A 23367-nucleotide genomic window follows, 5' to 3' on the forward strand; every position below is an offset into this window, starting at 1 on the left:
AAATGTCCTGAGATTTTAAGGCAATTATGTAATAGTTGCAAAAAAACCCAGTTATTCTGTATCTGAAACACCTACATTTTAAAATAAACAGAATAAGCAACTAAAACGCTACAAGAATATTGTTTTATTTGGGCAAAAAATGAAGTTCTGTCCTTCGTACTAGCCGTGGGTATGTTTTGGCCTGCAGAATCTGATGTTTGTACCAAAAATGTCCCACTTTGGGCATTTGAAAGGGTGGCATCCCTGCCTGCACTGTTTGAAAGATAAGCAATAATACCACATCTTGTTACATATTTAGTTTTGTTATCCAACAAGCTGCTTGTGTTAAAAATAGGACGTAAAGGGGGAAACCTAGTAGAAACACACAGACTACAAAACAAAAAAATCAGAAATCACGTCAGACGCCACAGTTTCGTAGAAACAAAATATCATACTCTATAAACTCCACCCTTTCTCAGTAACTGTTGTGAACAGCTCCAAGTCTTATTATGCAAATCAAGTAACGTATGTCTCCCACGCCGTGATTCAAGTGGTATTCACAAATGTCAATCTGTGACAAGAGCCCGCAGGCGCTTCCGGTTTTTTAAGCACTCAAGACGCAGGCGCTGTGTGCGGCAGTTTCAGTGTTTTGGAGTACACGTTTTATGCTGGTGGTTGGGTGGTTGCGTGAGGCTGCTGATTTAGAAGTGTATAACATCATCAAAGAAGTGTTATGTACAGTAAGTCATTCATAAAGCAGTGACTAAATGCGTACTGGAAATCTACGAATTTCGTTTTACAGCGAAAGAGTTTATGTTAGCTGTTTGTACAAAGTCATTGGAAGCTTAAAGAGTGAAAGCAATGATGAACAGGTTTAGAAAGTGGCTTTACAACCAAAGGTAAGTGCTTCCTAATTAATGTAGTGATGTAGGGTTGGGTTAGGGAAATTTAAGTTTGATGAATCCGTCATGCTGTGTCAGCGTAGTTGGAATTGTCTGAAGAAAGATGACCGAGTATGCTGACAGGGTTGTCATTGTCATTTATTGTATTGTGACTGAGTCTGCACTTTACCTGGCGTTGAGGTGTCAGGATTGTTAAGCGGCCTTAGTGATGGCTGTAAACGCACTCACGTGCTGCCTCTATTTGTACATTTAAGATTGCTGTAGTTTGCTGACTGTGCCAGGAATTCAACAAGGCTACTTTCAGAAAGTGTAGACCTGAGATGTGCAGTTGGCAGTCCGTGCCTGGTTTATCTGTATACATTTTCTATTAATAGTTAACATTGTCGGTGGTGTTGGATGAACGTTTTTAGCAAATTAAAATACATGATGTTCCTTTTGTATGAAGTGGTGCTACTTTAATGCTCCTTTCAGGGGTGAAGGCTGGTTGTGATGTTTGCGTTTGTCGGCCTGTGACAAGGTGCATTTTTTACAGTAGAAAAGAACCAATAGGAGACAAAGGAAATGAGTAGGTATGGAATAGTTCTTTGTATTTTTGCTGCAGACTCGTCCTTGTGATGCGCTCTGATGCATACTATGTTGCAGTTTAATTCGTAGAATGACTGGTTGAGTAGTGTCCTCTGTTTACCTTTTTAGCCCTGACATGCATTGCTCAGAAGCGTCGTGCATAAGAAAGAAGCTGCTGGTCCTGTCTGTGCAGGGGCACGAAGCAACCACCTTGGTGTGACTATTAGAAGCTTGTGGAGCTTTATGAAAACGCTGCTGTCTGTAAATGCAGATATTTTTAGAAAATAAATGTTTGCTTATTTTTTACTGTATATTTAATGAAAATAAAGCAGTTTAACTTAAACATGATGTGATGACACCGTTACCGTAGTTTGTTGAAATTTTACTGAGTATTCTGGTTACTAACCTGCTGTATTAAGATTAAGAACTGTGTATCGTAAATCTCAACTGCCCTTGATTTTTTGTCTCATAATTTTGTTCTGTCCCTAGTAAAATTTTGATTTTCTGTTAAGTCACTGAGGATAACTGTCGGTTAGTAATGCCAGACAGAGTTTAGTGCCCTTTCCCCCATGAAAATGCTTGTTTATGAAAATCCTGTTGTGTTATTAGCTTTGTAAGTGAAATAGAGTAATACTCAAAAAATGTCCCTGATTCTGGTCTTTTTGTTCCTCATTATTTTTGTCAGTGTCCTCTGATTTGTGTGTGTGCGCGCACCCCTGGTTCTTGGACAAAGACGCTGAGGTATTCTGCACACTGTTGCCATTTAGGGTTGCCACCTTTTCAAATGCTCAAAGTGGGACATTTTTGCTACAAACATCAGATTTTGCAGGCTGAAACATACCCACGGCTAGTAGAAAGGTCAGAACTTCGCTCTTTTGCCTAAATAAAATGTTATTCTTGTAGCATTTTAATTGCTTATTGTGTTTCTTACAACATTTACGTGATAATATAATTATATAATTTTATATTTACAGATATAGAATAACTGTTTTATGCAACTGTTGCATAAAATATAGGAAATAATTTTGTCCTAAAATCTCAGGACATTTGCCATTTTTACAATTATTTTGCAAGACACAACTGCCCAAAGAGGGACTGACCCTCGCAAAGTGGGACAGGTGGTAACCCTATTGCCATTTATTTGTTTGTTATAGATGGCTTTGGAAAATATCAAGATTTGGGAAGTGTTTTTAACTATTTGATTTATTAAACTTGTGATGGTGGAAGTTGCTTACCTGTCAACAACTTTGCTCAATAATTCTGGACAAAACCAGTTCTAATGGAAGGGCAAAAATACCCCAGCTCCGAGACAATTTTAACTATTACAACTATTACTCTAACTTAAGAGATAGCAGAACACGAGATTTTGCATTAACATGCATTTTCCAAGTAATAAGAAGTATGGAACTCAATGTGTGGTATTATTGACTGACTGTAATGCAGTGATTTACAGAAAATCAAAAATTTTACAAGGTACATGGCAAAATCAGTGACAACTGAGAGGCATGGAAAGCTGTACTGTTTATTAAAACAGTAGATGCATTCAGACATTGAGCTAAGGTGGGAATAAAATGCTGTCATTTTACATATTTTAAGTGTACTTATAATGGTATTTTTATGTCAGACAGCTAACTTGTATGTTTTAGTAACTGTTTTATGTATGGATAAACTAGATTGCCAGTGATGCATTATTTTTCTGTTCCTTGTTTTTGTTTGACATTTGATAGATAGTAGGTTTCTGTATGCATTTTATTGTAGTAGTAAAAGTGACGCTAAAACTATAAGACTTTTGACATTGTGATCCTAGCATACCTCTCAACTGTGATGTTGAAATAGTAGTAGTAGTATTTCTGCTGTCAAACTAAAACTTGCTTCTCTGAGGTAAATATATCCAGATATGAAGAAAATGAGTGTAACAGCTTGGACATAGTTAATATCCAAGTCTGTACAAAGACTCTTGTCAGTTATTTGTTCATAGGTTCATAGGTTCATACTAGGCTATCTGCCCGAGGGCATTTACAAGCCTAGCCCATAGTTTTGTGGCTTACGCCACCCCTTTAGTATGGGGAACTATACCCATTATTTTGCTGTGCCTCTGTTGAGCAGTGACACTGAGGTAATCCCTGGGGTATATCTGCGATCTCCCATCCATTGGTCAAGATTTCTCTTGAACAAGGCCAGCGAGGTGCTCTGCCTCACATATACCGGGATTTTATTCCACAGCATAGGGAGTCTTTGGGTGATGAATCTATCCCTCCAGCACGTCCTATTAATAGCCGTGTCGAGGTTTAAGTCTCCGCCCTTGTGGCTCTGACGGATCTAGATTTTTGAGGTGAAGCATATTCATTAAATCTGGGTTTGACATGGCCTTGTATGTTAGGCAAAGGTCACCTCTGAGCAAGCGGTGGCGACTGAATAGAGCTGGAGTTCTTTCAGTCGGGCAGCATAGGACAGATGTTTGAGACCCTTTATCCTTTTGGTGAGGAACTTTGTGGCCTCTCCAGCTGCTGCAAGTGTCGGGTCAGATACATTCGAATGGGGCATTGTACTCAATCATTGGTCTGATGAGTGATGAGTATAGGGAGACTATGACCTCCCTTGATCTAGATGAGAATCCCTTCATGATAAGGTGGGCAATGTAGAAGGTCTTCCTAACTACTTTAGCTACATGGGTGTCGAATGACAGACTACTATCAACCTGGGTCCCCAGGTCCCTGATAACTTCTTCTGTACTCAGTGGATTGCCACCTATTTGGTAGCTAGGGGTAACCTTGTTTTTCCCGAAGGGTATGACTATGCATTTTTGGCATTTAACTTTAGGCCATGGCTCTGGCACCAGTTATCCATTTCTGTGAGACCCTTCTGAAGGATATCTGTGTCAGATGTGTTTTCTACTATGGCGCCCAGTTTGCAGTCATCTGCAAACTTTGTCAGCCATAACCCTCCTGTGTTTGCTTGTACTGGAAAAGTAGATGCCAAACAAGAGTGGGCCCAGGACTGAGCCCTGTGGTACACCACTTGTGACAGGCTTTGAGTCTGACATGGCGCCAGCAACTCTGACCCTGTGGGTTCTGTCACTCAGCCAGTTTGCAACCCATCTTGTGATGTATGGGTTAACATTTAAGCTGATGAGTTTTTCAATGATACCCGAGTGGGGTATTGTATCAAAGGCCTTCGCCAGATCGAGGTAGGCTGTATGGACTGCCTTTCCCTCATCAATGGCTTTGGTGACTGTTTGAAAAAGTCAACCAAGTTTAGAAGGCATGATCTGCCTTTGACAAAGCCAAACTGGGATGGATCCAAAGTCTGCAAATTCCCTATGTCTTTATTTATGAGGTCCATTATGATCCTCTCCATGGCTTTGCAGATAAGGCTTGTCAAGCTAATGGGCGGTAATTTCCAGGGTCGGTGGAGGCACCGCCTTTGTGAAGTGGGACCACAGTTGCAGTGCGCCACTCCTGGAGTGCGTATCCAGAGGTAAGACTATGATTAAACAGCTGTCCTAGCTGTGGGTTTAATTCCTCGTTGAGTTCGTGGAGCACACAGCCGGGGACACCATCAGGTCCCATGGATGCTGTGTTTTTGCTTTGGAGAGAGCAGTTCTCACTTGGGCGTTGGAGATGTTTGGGGGCTGCAATCGCTTGGTATAGATATCTCTCCTTTTGGGGAGAAGTTTGCACTGAACCTGTCAGCCAGTATGTTGGCAATGTCTGTAGGATCAGTAATCTTCACATCATTTTGAACTAGTTCTGAGCATATCTGGGAGTTTCCTCCCAGGTTTCTAACATAGCTAAAGAAGGCCTTATGATTGTCTTTTGAGTCTTTAGCTATTTTTCTCTCAAAATTTGCTTTGGATGATTTTATGAGAGCTCTTAGTTTTTACTTATAGTGATCAAGGGTGTCTTACCTTTTAAGGATTTTGCTCTATCTTGTAGTAGCTTCCTCCTTTTGTTGTAGAGTTTGTTTATGGCTGGGGTCCACCAGAGTGGACGCTTGCCTTTGGTACAAAGAGTCTTTGTTTTGCTTGGGATTGCCTTATCCATGCAGTCCTGCAGGTGCTGGTAGAAGGCATTTGTAAGTGATTCAGCAGCTTGAGTACTGTTTTCCGTCGGCTCGGGGCCTTAAAGGAGACCACAGTAGCCTTTAGAAGTGTGAAGTGCGGCTCCAAGGAGTTGTTTACTGTGCTCTTTTTTATTTCAGGTGGGGCTGGGAGCAGGACCTCCAGCGAGATTAGTTTGTGATCTGATCTCACCAGTGAGGGGTATACTTCGGTGTTGAACATTGTGCTCCCATGTTCGTGATGATGAGATCAAGTATGTTTTCTCCTCTTGTGGGGATGGTGACTAGTTGTTCCATGGCATTTGAGTTTATGAATTCCAGGAACTTTTGGGCTAGGGTGTTTGGGCTTGAGTAGTGTTCCCAGTCTATATTAGGGTAATTGAAGTCACCTAGTATGATGGTGTTTGGTGATACATTTATCCTCTAGTGTTTTCAGGAAGGCCATGTGAGGTTCCTGAGTTTGTGAGGGTGGCCTGTAACATGCTACAATTTGCAGAGCAGTCTTGCCTATGGTTAATTGCACCTGGATGGTCTCCGATGCATCGTGCGTTGCCACCAGTCTTGAGGTGTGGGTGTCTTTGATGAATATGGATACCCCTCCTTTCTTGGTATTGTCCGGATTTTGGGGCCGGAACGCATGATAAGAGGTAAAACCTGATAGTGCTGGGGTGCTCTCAGGAGCCTTGAACCAGGTTTCTGTCACTGCACAGACATCAATGTTCTCCATACTGAGAAGGGTCTCGAGTGCGTGCATTTTGAGATTTAGACTTCTGGCATTGAGCAGCATTACCCTTAGTTTTTTTCCTTTTTTGTGTTCTAGGGTGGTAGGTTTAGAATTTGAGCCTTGCCTAAAAAAGGCACTATGGGGGTGGCAAGAGCCTTTGCCAATATCCTGAATCCCACGGGTGACAGGTGCAAGCCGTCCCTTGTGAAGCAGCGTGGCTTGTCCAGCATGTCATCCCAGGCAGACAGACATTGGATCCCCTTTGAATGACACCAGAGTTTAAGCCAATTGTTAAAGCTGATCATCTTATCTCTGTATTGTGGCATCATTCTTGGTGAAGGTAGGATACTGCTCAAGGTCAGGGTCATACCTGCCTGGGCTACATAATCAGAGAGCTCTTCAATGTCTCTTTTCATGTAGTCCAAGGAGGTACGTCTCAGGTCGTTTACACCAGCGTGGACAATGACTGAGTCATATTTGTACCTGCTGTTGAGAGACCTGAGTGCTTGCGTTATGTGGCGGATTCTAGCGCCCGACAGGCAGCTTACTGTGACCTTCTCCTTACTCAGTCTGGTGAGCGGGACGTCAGTGTGTCTGACTATGGAGTCACCAATGACTAGTGTGTCTGGCATTGTGTTTGGCCTTAAGGGCTGTGACTGTTTGACACTCTGACTGTGAGGTCTATGTGTTGCAGGTGTTGTGTTCTGAGGTGGTGGTTGTTTGGGTGTCTGCTTTGGTGGCCTCTGCTGTTTTGGTAGATTTTTGATCAGAGCCGAGTATGTCTTTGTGTGTTTATGTGTATGATTTGAGGTTGTGATGGTACTATGTGAGACTGGGTCTATAGTGTGTGTGGTAACCTTCTCCTCCTGACTGGTCTTGCCAGTCCTATGTTGAGAGAGCTCAGCCTCCAGTTTGGCCGTATAGTTGCATCTCTCGCATGTATTTGTGTTTTGTGGGAGGAGGAGAGGGTTGTCTGTGTACATGAGGCAATTGTAACATTGCCTCAATATTCCCAGGTTCACCAGCTGAGCAGGAGAGGGCACTAGCAACTGATCCCTCGACATGCTAGAAGGACTAGACAAAAAAACTTTAAAAGAGATTCCGGGGACGTGGTGACCGAGAAATGGGGTTTGCCTTTTTGGGGTGCTATCTATAAGAGTGCCGTATCAAGGTAATAAGTATTGTAGGAGCAAGTGCTAGGTTTAACAGATAGAGAAAAGTCTACTTGGAGTCAAGTAGAGATGATCTTTTTAGGTATTAGAGAAAGTGCTAGTAACAGGGATGCTTAAAGGTAAGATTGAGAAGAATGCACTCTGCAGTGTGCACTAGAGAAGTTAGATATGAAAGTAGGTAACTTGAGTTTTACCTGTTTAAAAAGTTAAGGTTTAGTGGAGAGTTACTATTTTTAAAACAGCAAGATGGACTGAAAGGGGTGGTTACTGTTAGTGTTTGAGTTCTCGTAGCTAAACTGCATTGTTTTCACCCGCTTATCCAAACTTTTTTCTACTGAATGAAAATTCATTGTTCAGAGACTGCCCATGTTCTGGTATAGACTTCCCATACATGTCGAGCAGCGCATCTCACAGGCCCTCTTCAAGAGAAACCTTGATGAGTAGATGGGAAATAGAAAGTTCACCCAGGGATCACTCCAGTGGCTCTACTTGATAGAGGTGCTGGAAACTAACGTCGGGCACTTCTGTGGGGTTAGGCTTGTAAAGGCTCCAGGGCCATTAGCCTAGTACACACCTATGAAATGCTTTCCCAGTGATATCCTTGCTTGTGCATGAAAATATTTAGCCATGTAGGCTTTGTTTTAAATGGCTGAACATGCAGTGTGTTCTCTCTCATCATTATCTACACTGTTAAAAGAATTATCAATATTGTCAGTTTGAAATGTCATAGTCTTATTTATATCTAGTTTGCAGTGTGTCTTGTCTTACTGGGTTCTCCTCTACCTCTGCGAGCGCGGACATTATCCCTTCTAATTACAGATCCTACCTGAAACCAGGGTGCTAATGAACAGAAAATCAACAAAAAGTTTTGCTTACAACTAATGCAGGTGCTCTAATTGAAAAATTGCTCATATATACTTAATTGTAAGGGTGCATATTACCAGGGACGATGGCTGCTAGCCTCCCCCCCCCCCTCTCAGTTTTAAAAGGGGAAAGACTTCTAATTTATGGTATTTGGTATCTTTTTAACATTTCTTAGCTATATTTCAGTTCAGGTATCTAAACTTTAACTGGATATACCCAGGGTGTGATTCTGTCCCACTAGCTCAAAAAGGGCTACTTAAGAGTAAAAAAAACAATAATAGGAGCTCTCTGATTAATTTGCCTGACTTGCATCTAGGCTTAAAAGAGATCAGTTTATATATAGTATAGTATTAGTGACCATCTTCCCATCTTTACATACCAACTCCATTTACCCTTACAGCATTCCCACAACTATATTACCTTACGTAACCAAAAAAACTTCAACACAACATCCTTCACTAACTCCCTAAAAGCTATAAACTGGAACTGTCTAAAAACATTACCTCTCGACAATGCAGTTGCTTACTTTAACTCCTCATTCCTAAAAATTCTAGACTACCATGCTCCCATAAGGACAAAGAGAATAAAAAATAAAACAGCCGTTTGGCTTTCTAAAAACACACTAACTATTATGAGGCAAAGAGATAAAGCCTGGGCTCATTACCAAAAAAATAGGTCCCCCCTCACCCTTCTTGAATACAAAACACTTCGAAATAAAGTAAAAAGACTCATAATTTCCGACCGACAAGACTTCTTCTCCACACTACAAAACAACAACAAAAATAACAACAAAAATAACCCTCAAAAATTCTGGAAAGGTATCTCCACTCTCCTCAACCCTGGCAAACTAGACACCCCCTCCCCTGACCCTAATGCTACTGACACTGACTTAGCAACCCAATTTAACACTTTTTTCATTGATTCTATTTCTAAACATACTTCATCTTTCTCTAATACCACCACAATCTCCACATCACCTCCTTCCTCCTCTACCATTACTCATCTCTGTTCTTCCACCACTCCTTCACTCTCCCCTGACAACTCACAATCCTTCACCCCTTCACCTACAATCACTCACCCATCTCCATCTTCTTCCCCTACTACCCACACTTCCCAGTGTCCTCCCTTCTCTTTAAAACCAGTTCCCACTTTTATTATAAAAAAACTCCTCCAGAAATTGAAGCCATGCTCCAATGCTCCAGATAATATCCCTGCTTATTTTCTCAGTGTAGCCGCTGAAGCAGTCACCTACCCCATTAGCATTCTAATTAACTGTTCAATCCAGGAATGCATAGTACCCGAAATTTGGAAAAAGGCCTTCATTATACCATTACATAAAGGAGGCAACAATAATAATGTTAGCAATTTCCGTCCCATTGCTATCCTGTCTCCCATCTCTAAACTTTTAGAAAAATGCATACAACAAAAACTTCTTCCACACCTTTTAGAAAATCACCTTCGTACACCCGCACAACACGGATTCAGGCCATGTCACAGTACTATGACTGCCCTTCTCTCCTTCCTTGAAACTATTAATAAAGCCAGGGATTCTGGCCTTCTTTTTCCACCCTACTACTTGACCTTTCTAAAGCCTTCGACACTATCTCTCATAACCTGCTTCTAACTAAACTATCTAAACTTAACCTAACCCCTTCCTCCTTGAATTGGTTCTCAAGCTACTTATCTAACCGATATCAAGCAGTAAAATGGAAAAAGGCCACCTCCTCATTTCTTAATACCCCAACCGGAGTTCCCCAATGTTCCATATTAGGCCCTCTCCTTTTTAACATTTATAAATGATTTCCAGAACTCGATTCCTTTCTCAAATATCATCCAATATGCAGATAATTCAACTATCATCTGCTCTGCCACATCTACCCCTGTACTCTTAAAACTTACTCAAGAAGCTTTTTCAACCACTGAGCAATGGATGAAAAGAAACCACCTTGTATTAAATGCCTCTAAAACCAAATTGATGGTATTTACTCCCTCTAAAACTACCTCATTTAACTTTAACTCCTTCACTATCACCAGCCAAAACAATACACCTTTGGAACTGGTATCAGAGACCAAATTACTTGGGGTCCAAATTGATAACCAGCTTAAATTCCATTCCCACTTACAACTAAACGTCAAAAAGGCACATCAAAAACTAGGCATGCTCTATCGACAAAGTCATTACCTAACCCCTCCAACTAAAGTAACTCTCTCTACTTCCTTTCTTATCCCCTCCCTTCTCTATGGAACTCCTCTTCTCACTAACCTACAATCCTCTCTTAAATCTCAACTTTCCTCCTGCTACAACAAAATTGCCAAATTTGCTACCAGCCATAAGTCATCCTTCCACCACTGTTCTTCTCTCCAAAAACTAAAATGGCTAGAACTACCAAACCAACTCATCTATACACAACTTACTCTTGCACATAAGCTCATTTTTAACCCCACCCCCTGTCCTTCCCTCTCTTCTACCTTTAAGATGCACCTTCCCAATAGAGTACTAAGGTCCAATAATCAAAATCTAATAGAAATGTACAAACCATCTCGTCCACCAGGCAAAATCTTCTATCTTATGGCTTAGCACTTCTCTGGAACTCCCTACCACCTTCCATTCGTACCACTTCTAACCATTACTCTTTCAAAAAATCCCTTCACTCACACCTAATATCCCAATGGGAATGCTCCTGCTCTCTCCCTACATAACATATGATATCAAACTCCTGTTCCCCTCATTCCAAGGATAACAAACTCCTTTTTCACTTCATTCCTTCACCTTGGATTCCTTCTCTCGCTCTCTCGCTCTCTCTCTCTCTCTCTCTTTCAAGTCTATTACTCATCAAAATCCTTCTCCTTCTATCATCTCTCCATATGCTTATATTCCAGTACTTATATGTTAGTAGTAAAAAATGCATCAGACTGTCACTGCTTATGTGCAATTTATAAACAATGAAGCAGACTGTAACTATGAACTGTATATTCCAAAAAAGTAATGCCTCTCTGTGTATATGCAATGTTCCACTGCCAGTTAGTTTTAACTTCATCCTCATCACTAGTGTGTATTATTTGTAATGTTTGCTGTTTGAATTGTAAATGTCTTGCTCAGAACTATAACCCTTGTAAAAATATATTCTTTAAACTATTGTAACCTAGATTGTTATTGGAGCTTTTCTCCCCAGGACTCCATTGAAAATGGGTTCATTGGCCCAATGGACCATCCTGGTAAACCAACTACAAATAAATAAATACAATAAATAAATAAATAATTAAGAAATTATTATAGACTTAGAACTTTGAAAAACAAATGTACCTTTACTAAAGTTGCTAATTTGTTTTTGAAATATTCCTGCACTACATTTGGGGTTATCCCACTCCACTCTGGATCACCCCACTCCCCTACCCCCATATTCCACCTACCCACGTTATGCCTACATTTATTTGAAACTAACCACACCCACAGGCTATCATCATCATCCAGTCAGGCAAGTTCGTGTAACCAAATTGCTGCCCTACTTAATTTGCAAATCATACTCCACCTGTGGTAAAGTAAGTTATCAAATCCAATTAAATTCAAGTTCAAATTCAATTGTTTAAGGGTAGCTTACTAGATATTAATTTTAATCATTTTTTCCTGTTTCACCAACCTATCCTACTAATGAATCGCTACCTCAAAATTATAGTGTTTATATAGCTTTGCCTTATTGACCTTATCACTAACCACACCTTTAACTTCTTCCCAATCCATTCTAAATAATTCAAACCACTCCCTTTCTACTTTGTGACTACCCGCATAAAGTTTGGTCATAAGAGTTGTTATATCCATTGCACGTCTATAACATTTCACCAACTCAACTACCCTATAATCCCATACCAAATCGCCCCCCACATTTTTTTTAAAATATGGCAGATATACAGTCAAAATGATTAGAACTATATTAGACATAGTATCTAAACTTATTGTCACTGGTAATATTCACTCTAACCCAGGCCCCAACAGTAGTCTAGACAGAATACCCTTCCAGCCCTGCAACCAATCCTACCACATACCAAATTTGAAATTCTACCCCCGAGATATAATATACTAAGAGAAGACTCAAATGGCCAAAAGGGGTGGAGGAATAGTTATTCTATTTAAAAATAACCTCATCCTTGAAGCCATAGAACTTAATATTCCAAATTTTGATAATGCAGAAATCATTTTTGCACAACTAAAACTTAATGTTAAAAAGCATATAAATATTTTAGGAGCCTATATCCCTCCAGGTCAGAACATCTCCACACTAGAAAATATTTTGGATTGGTCTTCCAAAGCACTTCCAAGAGACAATAATCCTGGGTGACTTCAACATTGACTGGATGTAATACAGTCCACCTTAGACTGGATATTGTCAAGTAGACCTGACCTGTCTTATTCTGGCCATCTCCCAGATTCCCTTAGTGATCACCTTCCCACCTACTTAATTAAACACAGAATAAACCCTTCTAAGCTTACCACTTACCGTCCTATCCACAACAAAATTAACTTTAACCCCCAAGAATTCATAGCCACTCTAAAGCTTTGCAAGTTCCACGTAAAGATCTCTCAGGAAGGTGGAATTAAAGAATTCCACAGCATCTTCTAGGGAATGTACTAAACCTCACCTCCAAGGACTATTGGAATAAAATCCAAATTTGCTTCACGGCTAACAGAAGAAACTAGAGCTAAAGCTTGGAGTAAATGTCACATCACCAAATCTCAAACTGACAAACGGGCATATCATGAGCTCAGAAACAGGGCAGAAAGTCCTGTTAAATATGACAAAACAAATTTATTACTTTATTGTCCAAAACAAACACCATAAAAACCCACAAAAATTCTGGAGAGCAGTTAATAACATCATGCTACCAGGCAATGCTAGCGCACCCACTCCATCTTCCACTAGCAACTTAGAATAGCCACTCACTTTAACAAATGCTTTACCGAAACAATTCTAGCTGTCTCCAGCAAGTTCACCTCTACTACCACTCCCACTAATTCTACTTCTAGCAAAAATAGAAACAACTTCTCCTCATCTGTCAACACAGTAAAAAAACCCTGAAACCCACTACCCTAGCTGCAGAATATCTTAGAATTGCAGCTGATGCCATCTCCATTGCTATACCCATCATTATTAACCGTTCCATCAGTTTGGAAAATTTTAAGGCGGCAAGGCAGTAGTGTAGCAATTGGCTGATAATTGGATAGTTCTAGCATACATATCAAAGAAGCTAGAGGGATGCATACACACAAAAATTATGGACTTCTTCTACTTATTAACAAATTACTATCCAATAACCCTCATGGGTTCCGACCCTTCCACAGCACCACCTCTGCCCTTATGACCTTCACTGATTCAGTCCACCATCACAGAGATAATGGTAAATTTGTCTCTGTGTTTGGCCTTTCTAAGGCTTTTGATATGGTCATAGCAAGCTCTTAAATGTTCTTACTGAACTCAAATTAAGGCAGTCTACAGCAGTTCAATGGCAACAAACCCATTCTTCTCTACTACCCATCACCTTAGGAGTTCCCCAAGGGTCTGTCCTTGCCCCCTTACTGCTTTTAGTCTCTTTACTAATGATCTCCATACCTCAACCCATCATGCGTCCTTTGTACAGTACGCTGATGATTCTGCTCTGATGTGCAGCCTCTTCTCTACATAATCTACAATCAGTACCTCAACTGTCTTTCACTGTAGTAGAAGCTTGGCTAACTGATTCTCAACTTATTTTGAACCCCAACAAAAGCAAGCTTATGCTTTTCTACCCCACTAGAAACATTATCCCCCCCCCCCTAACATTTCATCACTAAATAACACCGTCTTCTTTCCTGTATAACACTCAAAACTTTTAGGTGTAGAAATTGATGGTAGTTTTAAATTTGGTGTCCAAACCATTAAAGTCCACAAAAACTAAGTACATTTTATAGAAATAAAAAAATATATATATTTCATTAATACCACAAAAGCCACTATAGCTAGAACACATCTTATCTCCACTGTTCTCTATGCATCTCCAATTCTCACAAACCGTAGGAAATCAGATTTAGACAAATTTAGAATCCTGCTAACAAAATTGCAAAATGTGCAACTGATGCCAGCTCTAGGACATATTGCATTGCCCTCAAACAACTGAATTGGCTAGAACACCCTCATCTAAAAACTTAATCAACAACTCTGCTTGGCACATAAGATCCTGCACCAACCTGAAAAAACACCTGCATTTCAAAACTTATTAAATCCTTACTCTAACAAACGTGTACTGTGCTAAAGTAGTAAATCCCCGTTATGTTACCAAAGCAAACAATAAATCAGGCAATTCCCTTTTTCTCAAGCTGCACACCTAAAATCTGGAATAGTTTACCATCAGAAATAACATCTATTATCAACTTGTGTCGCTTTAAATTAACTCTTAAATCTCACTTGACCAGTACTTTTGTACCAGTCCTGGATAGGAAAAGAATACTAATGCAATGTCCCGTTTACTCTAAACACACTTTCTCTAGGTAATACTTTTTCTTCACATAATTCAGATTGTGTCTAACCTTTCAACATACTTCTGCTAATTTCCTATTACATTGTAAATCGTGTATAGAAGAACTATAATAAAATTTTCTTTAAGTTGCAATTATGTTACAATATCTATCCTCTACTGTATCTCCTCCTATTACAGGCTAAAAGTCATGTAGTATATCTATGAAAATTGCTCAGCTGCAGATTGCCATTAATAATACCTGGTTTACATCCTAGCAGTCACTCATTTCCTGATAGATTTCCTCACTTTGTTTATTTATGATCAGTTCTCTTAGTTCCTATTCTAGACTATGAAACAATGCCATTAATAAGTTTATTTGCATGAATCTATATTTATCCAATGTTATATGTGTAAAATCTGCATTTCTGTGTGACAGACATCAAGTCGTATATGTAAAAATGTTATTTGTAATTAGGCATTGTTCCATGTTAAATGAGGAGCTTTTCTCCCTGGGCCTTTGCTTGTTGCTATGATGTTTCATGTTACAAATTTGTGAAATAAGGAATCCAGAGACTGGGTAGAAATTTTTTGTTTCTGTGTAAATTAATGATCACATTTTTGGAAAATAAATGATAAAAATAGTTGATATTTGCTTATTATCGCAACCAGATTCCAAATGTCTCAGAATTATTGAAGTGATGGCCCAACGAGTCTTTATGGTTTGGCAGGGGTTGGGAAACCTACTAAGCACCTATGTGTGACACTGGGTGATCACCCAGGAACAGTAGTAAGCCCCAAGTACCTCTTCCACCTGGACATCCTTCAGCAACGTATTTTATTTTAAAGACCATGGTCCCAATTGTGACAAACATAACACAGCAAGACAATGTACATCGGAGTCATTACTCCGAATCTTTATGACAGAACAAAATATGGCTTTATGAAATGATTACAACTGTTTCTTTGTGCTTTACCAAGAAGTGGATGCAGACAACACATTTGCTTGCAATTAGGATTGAAATACAGTGGTAACTTAAGAACCCGTGTTTCAGTCCTGGATGACTTTGATGCCCTTTTCTCAAGCTATCCTTCACCTGCCCCTAATTCTGGATGTAACAGGTTGAGTTACAGTTATGCTGCCAGGCCTTTGGCAAGATTAGCTTAGTACTGTTGGAAAAAGAAGCCTACAGTGAGCCCACCGGTGACATTTCAAATCACACTGCCATTTGCTCGCAATTAGGATAAAAATACGGCACCAAGTTAACCCGTGTTTCAGTCCTGGGTGACTTTCAGAAGTGGGGCGTTACTTAATGTGTTTTTATAAAAGTAAAAAAATATATTAATGCTCCTAGTACATGAATAAATATGTACTCCTCAAGGTGATAAAAAACTGAGAGACTTGCAATGTGGTTGCGATAATACGCAAGTACCAAATAGTGTTTTGCTTTTATTGCATGCCCTCTACAGATTAAAGCTGAAGGCATTTGTAACTCCAGGGGGCTAAAAACTGATAATAATACCCATTTATGAGTAGTGACATTCAAATGTTAAGATTTTAAGGCGAGCCTTCTTATTTGAAATAGGCAGCTACATTAACTAAGTACTACTTTACCAAATGTCCTGTGTCAAATCAATAGGATAGATTTAATTAAGCAAGTCTAGAAGTGCTCATGAGTCGGACAACACAGGACAGGTTACTTAGAGTTACAAATAATGACTGTTAATATGTGCATATATAGGTTCATAGGTTAGTACTAAGCTAACTGCTCTTGCGAGCCATTTTAAGCCTAGCCCAATTATCCCTTGCGAGACTCAAACCCTGCACCTTGTGTTTGTAAGGCAAACACCTTAACCATTAGGCCACCCTCCCAACTTATGATAATGCCTGTGAATCATTTTAGGTTGCTGTATTGTGCTGCAAGACTGAGTTAACACTAATAACCTAAACTGTGCAGTATTGAAATGCTTATTACATTTATAACCATGTTCAGCTTTCCTTGTTAATTGTCATTTTGATTTTTTTTTGCCATTCTTTCTGGATATTGAAATTATGCAAACTTTCCTTTTGGTTGAGAAATCTCATTCATTATGTGAATTATGATAGCTGCTTTTTAACATGCTTTGTAGCAGCCTGTTGGTAAGTGTAGAGGTGGTGAAGCTGCAGTTTTTGTTTAAACTATACCCAAGTAGTTCATAAGTTTAGTTTCAGATAGTTTGTGTTGTCATGAAGTTTTAACATTCTGGCACATTCGTGATGAGTAATAGGTGCCTATAGCTTGCATAGTACTTAAGTAGAGTTATTATAATTTCTGCATATGTGAGATGGGGAATAGTTTTAATGGTTGACCTGAATGGAACAGAAAAAATTCCACAGTAATGAGACAGAAGTATTTTGCAATAAACCCTCTTTATGTATGTATGTATGTATGTATGCATGTATATAGTAAATAAACTGATTCCCACACCAGATCAAATGTTTCTGCAAAGTATTTGTATAGGCTAAGCAAGATGCTCTGCTACCCATGAAAATTACCTCCTTTTGAATTCAAGTGGTCATAATGTCATTTATTCAGAGTTAAAACTCCAAAAAGCAGCAACGGCAACAACAATAATCCAGCTGCAGCTACCAAACAAACCCACTGCACAATTTTAAAAGGCTGCATTTTGAAGTTTTAAGATTGTTTCACTGTTTTGGCGGAGTCCACTTTTTGTTTGTTCTATTTATTCAGAGTACTTTGATTCTTGATGGTTTTGAAAATGCTCAAGAAAAAAAAATTAACTTTGAAGTGAAAGCAGCATTTTATTTTAATAAAGTCAAACCCCATTTAATGACATGGAGGTTTATATTTTAATGGATGTAGTGACTTTAGTCTAAACTGCTTTTGGCCAATATGCTAATGGGTGACAAAAAGGTCAAAAACAGATAATATTGACAGAATCGATATTACATAAATGAGGGGTGTGTGCCTTTTTCCAATTAGTTGGTGTATTTGATTAGCAAGAGGTGTGTGTGTGTGTGTGGGGGGGGGGGGGGTGAGGCTTGTCCCTCTGCAAAACAGTGTTTTTTTTTGTGTGCTTAGTTTCTAACAGCCTTTTTGGTTTAGATATATGTTTTTTCCGCCAAAAGCAGTTTATATGCAAGTCACTTGACCCATGTTAACATAATAGAAAACTCTATACTTACTTTGTATAGAAAGTTAATAAAAGGTGTACAAGATTGTTTAAAATAATTCACAACTTGAAGTAGTAGGGAGGTACTGAGAGACTTACTCTGGAAACTAGGTGAGTTATCCGTAAGAAGAATTAGTTGTACAAACTCTAGGCATTTACTCATTTAAAAAGACTAGTCTGCTAACAAAGTTTGTTAAGATCTTTGGTGCCGCAGTTGACATTGAGAAGGATCATAGGAGTTGCAAAGCATCTGAGCCTCAAAGCCATTTCTACTTTGTCAGTACCCACCCTTAGGCCTTGCCTCACTTTTTCAAGGAGAGCTAGGCCATTCATGCCAGGGTGAATTTGTGAATACTCCTCCAGTTGTCCAGCTCCATTTTAAAGGTAGACGGTGAGCAACACTGCTTAACTTGAGGGAGTTTGTTCCAGAGAAGGGAAGGTGCTTGTAACAAATCTCTCTCTCCTCCTTTTCTTATTTGTCGGAGCAGATTTAGATCTCTGACATCAGATTTTAGCTGGACTGTTTTGATTTATAGAGATAATTCTTGGACCGTTTGATCACTATAAGCAAGCCACAGATCATGGAGTTTGTGAGTATAGGGTGTGATGCCCGTGCACTGGCCCAGCAATCCAGGAGCCTCAGTCCTCACTACTAACACCAGTAAGGGGCGTCCATATAGGGAAAGGATAATAAATACACACACACAGTAAAGTGGTTTCTCCCTTTCTCTCCAGGCCACCAGTAAGACTCCCCACTGGCACAGCTATAGGGTCCAGATCTCAGCCTAGTGGGCAAGCTAAAACCTCCAGCACCCTGTCTGTCCAATCAGTGCTTCGTGTCCCTGCCCAAATAACTCTCTCACACACTCACTCACACACACACACACACACACACACACTTTGAGATGAGTTATATACAACCACACAGACACTCCTGGGGAAGGCTGGCACAGGTTCTCCAGCTGTGCCCCTTTTACCCAGACTGTATGGTAGTACCACTTGCCACCACCCACTAATATTTATCAGCTACTAAAAGGCCCTTATGAAAGGGTGTCCAGTTATACTGTGCAATGTTATGATCCAAATGGTAAGTGTGACTGAACAGCAATGCTATTGGAGTGGCTTTGTACAATATCACTAAATACACAAAACAGCCACAGTTGAAAGGTTTAAAATATTAAATAGTAAAAACACAAGACAATACTTATTACTACACAGTGCTAGTCAAGAGTTCAGAGATCACAGAGAAATACTCAAAATAATACAGTAGAAAAGTTCTGACATCAATCTAATCTTCCTAGTTCCTAGCTATATCTAAGAGAAAACACCATTCTAAAATAAACTTAAATATAGAACACAGGCAGAGTACTTGTTAGTTGGATGTTCTCAAGACAAATGCTAAATTGCCCTCTGATTCTCTGTCTAAATTGATAACACAGTGCTACTTCACATTATATTCTTAACAATTTTTCTGGTTTTCCCAGGCTAACAGAAACCCAGAGGTTAGTAGCCCTTTTGAACTCACAGCTGGTCAGGAAGCCAGTGCAATAAAAGACATTATACATGCAAATTCTAGCAATTAACTCTGGTCTCAAAACAATAGCCAGAATTCCTTCATCCAGATATCTCGGTTCCAGGTTTTAGATCTAAGAATTGTACCATGTTTGACTTAATCAGCTTTCTTCCAGCAGAGTGCAGTGTGGTTAGATTTTTGAAGTTCAACATTTAGCAAAGAGAACAAACGTGGCTTACATTAATATTTACAAATGACAGAATCTGGCTAGGGTGGCTTCACCTATCTTCACATAGGGATAAAGCCTCCAGTCTTTCACTGCAGTTCACATCTTTTAACCCCATGATCTTTTTAATTACAAATTTCTGGGGTCTTTCCATTTGCTTATAGGTTCATAGGTTCATACTAGGCTATCTGCCCTAGGGCATTTATAAGCCTAGCCAGAGTATGTTTGGCTTTCGCCACCCATTTTAAATTAATTTTGCTATGCCCTTTTTCGAGGTTAGTATACTGTGCCTCTGTCTAACAGTGACACAGAAGTGATACCCGGGGTAAACCTACGATCTCCCATCCACTCATCAAGATTCCTCTTGAAAAGAGTCAATGAGGGACTCTGCCTAACCTGGACTGGGATTTTATTCCAGAGTGAAGGGAGCCTTTGGGTTATGAATCTGTCCCTCCAGCATGTCCTATTTATTTCAGTGCTGAGGTTCAAGTCTCTCGAGCGTGTAGCTCGATGGGATTTGGATTTTTTGATGTGCAGCATGTCTCTTAATTCCGGGTTGGACATGGCCTTATACATCAAGCACAGGTCACCTCTGAGCAGGCGGTATGCCACTGAGTAGAGCTGGAGTTTCTTTAACCGGGCAGCATATGGCATCTGTTTGAGCCCTTTGATCCTCTTGGTGAGGTACTTTTGGGGTCTTTCCATTTGCTGCAGGTGTTTGGTAAGGTACATCCCAAAAGGGGCATTGTTCTCAATTATGGGCCTGATGAGGGATGAGTAAAGAGGCACGATGACCTCCCCTAATCTAGATGTGAATCCCTTCATGATTAGGTGGGCTATATAAAATGTTTTTCTAACCACTTTGGCCACGTGGTTGTCAAATGAGAGATTGCTATCAACTTGGGTCCCCAGGTCCCTAATTACTTCTTCTGTACTTAATGGATTACCACCTATGTGGTAATTTGTGGGCACTTTGTTTTTGCCAAAGGGGATGACTATACACTTTTTGGCGTTTAGCTTGAGGCCATGGCTCTGGCACCAGTTGTCTGTTTCTGCGAGGCCCTTTTGGAGGATGCTTGTGTCGGCTGGAGAGTAGATTATGGCGCCCAGTTTGCAGTCATCTGCGAACTTGGTCAGCCACAGTCCTTCCGTGTTGGCCTGTACCTCCGAGAAATATATACCAAACAAGAGAGGTCCCAGGACTGAGCCTTGTGGGGCGCCACTTGTAACTGGTTTGGAGTCTGACATGGCTCCAGCAATTCTAACCATGTGGGTTCTGTCCTTGAGCCAGTTTGCAACCCATCTAGTGACATAGGGGTTTATATTTAAGCTGGTGAGCTTATCTATAATGCCCGAGTGGGGTATTGTATCGAAGGCTTCTGCGAGGTCCAGATAGGCTGTGTGGACCACCTTCCCTTCGTCAATGGCCTTGGTGACTGTTTCAAAGAAGTCAACCAGGTTTAAGAGGCAGGATCTGCCCTTAACAAAGCCAAACTGGGTAGGATCCAGTGTCTGTAGGTCCCCAATATCTTTATTTATGAGGTCCATGATGATCCTTTCCATAGCTTTGCAGACCAAGCTAGTCAGGCTTATGGGGCGATAGTTTCCAGGGTCCGTTGAAGCACCACCTTTGTGGAGAGGGACCACTGTTGCTGTACGCCACTCTTTGGGTACATATCCTGTAGTAAGGCTGAGATTGAACAGTAGTGTTATGTTTGGGTTTAGCTCTTGTTGGAGTTCATGTAGGACGCAGCCTGGGACACCGTCTGGTCCCATTGATGCTGTGTTTTTTGCTTTGGAGAGGGCGGCCCCCACCTGAGCATCTGAGATGTCAGGGGGGCAGCACTCTGCTGGGATAGATATTTGCCCTTTTGGTGGGGGGGGAGAAGTTTGCGCTGAACCTGTCAGCTAGGATGTTGGCAATGTCTGTGGGATCAGTGTATTTTCTGTCATTTTGGACTAATTCTGAGCATATCTGGGAATTCCCACCCAGGTTCCTAACATAACTAAAGAAAGCCTTGTGATTATCCTTAGTGTCCTGTGCAATTTTTCTCTCAAAGCTGGCCTTTGACGATTTTATGAGTGCCCTTAGTTTTTTTGCTAATACTGATCAGAGATGCCTTCCCTTTTTGGGATTTTGCTCTATCATGTAGTAGCTTCCTCCTTCTATTGTATAGTTTGTTTATGGCTGGGGTCCACCAGACAGGTCGTCTGCCTTTGGAGGATTGGGTCTTGGTTTTATTTGGGATTGCATGATCCATGCAGTCCTGAAGGTGTTCATAGAATGCATTTATAAAGGATTCTGCGGTCTGGGCCGTATTTTCCACAGGCCCGGGGGCTTTGAAGGATTCCACCTCGGTTTTGAGGAGTGTGAAATTTGCTTTAGAGAAGTTTTTCACTGTGGTTTTCTGGGCAGGGGTGGGGTCAGGATGTGAATATCCAGTGAGATCAGTTTATGGTCTGATCTTACCAGTGAGGGATACACTTCTGGTCTGGAGCATAGAGTCCCCATGTTGGTGATGATCAGGTCCAGTATGTTTTCCCCTCTTGTGGGAGTGGTAACAAGTTGTTCCATAGCATTTGAGTTTATGAATTCTAGGAACCTTTGGGCAAGGGTGTTGGAGCTAGAGTAATGCTTCCAATCTATGTTTGGGTAGTTGAAGTCGCCCAATATAATGGTGTTCGGAGAGACCTTCATATTTTCCAGTGTTCTCAGGAAGGCCGAGTGGGGTTCCTGGGTTTGGGAGGGTGGTCTGTAGCAGGCTATAAACTGGAAGGCAGTTTTACCCACTGTTAGTTGCACATGGATAGTCTCTGATGCTTCGTGCTTTGCCACCAACCTGGAGGTGTGGGTATCTTTGATGAATATCGATACTCCCCTTCCTTTTGTGGTTCGGTCCAAGTTTTGGGGCCGAAAAGCATGGTATGAGGTATAACCTGGTAGTGCTGGGGTGCTCTCGGGGACCCCTGAACCAGGTTTCTGTTACTGCACAGATATCGATGTTCTCCATGCTAAGGAGAGTTTCAAGTGCGTGCATCTTGAGGTTTAGACTTCTAGCGTTGAGTAGCATTACTCTTAGTTTCTTATCCCTTGTGATACCTATGGAGGTGGGTTTGTCTTTTGAGCCTTGCCTAAAAATGGCACTATGGGGGTAGCAAGAGCCTTTGCCAATATCCGAAAGCCCAGGGGTGACAGGTGCAAGCCGTCCCTAGCAAAGCATCGTGGCTTGTCGTGCATATCATCCCAAGCTGATAGGCATTGGATCCCCTTTGAATGACACCAATACTTAAGCCAATTGTTGAAATTGATCATCTTGTCTTCATACTGTGGCATCATTCTTGGTGAGGGTAAGATGCTACTCAAGGTCAGGGTCATACCAGCCTGGGCTACATGCTCAGAGAGCTCCTCTGTCTCTTTTCATGTAGTCCAGGGAGGTACGTCTCAGGTCATTCACACCAGCATGGACAATGACTGAGTCATATTTGTACTTGCCTTGGAGTGACCTGAGTGCTTGTGTTATGTGGCGGATCCTAGCGCCAGACAGGCTGCTCACCGTGACCTTCTCCTTGTTGATATGCTTATTAACATACACCCCCAAAGGGGATGTTATACTCGCTCACTCACTGGTCGAAATCATTGCACAGTACAATGGGATGAGGATTTCTTTTGATCTGGGAGGTAAGGTAAAATGGTTTCCTAACAACTG

At 40.7% G+C, this 23367-nt stretch overlaps 1 protein-coding gene across 2 annotated transcripts in view; it reads left to right on the plus strand.

Moving 5' to 3' along the window:
- The first annotated feature begins 543 nt into the window (after window positions 1-543).
- ZFYVE28 (zinc finger FYVE-type containing 28) overlaps window positions 544-23367 on the plus strand; it is a 2243904-nt gene continuing 2221080 nt past the window's right edge. Inside the window, exons 1-2 of one of the 2 annotated variants that reach the window (XR_006363646.1) lie at window positions 544-878; window positions 1575-1793. The gene's annotated coding sequence lies outside the window, so the exon portion shown is untranslated. Of the gene's footprint in view, window positions 879-1574; window positions 1794-23367 lie in introns of those variants that run through there. The other variant, XM_044062894.1, reaches the window with a different exon arrangement.

This window comes from Protopterus annectens, chromosome 2.part1, assembly GCF_019279795.1.
Source record: "Protopterus annectens isolate FY-2018-M chromosome 2.part1, PAN1.0, whole genome shotgun sequence".
Classification (NCBI taxonomy): Eukaryota; Metazoa; Chordata; order Ceratodontiformes; family Protopteridae; genus Protopterus; species Protopterus annectens.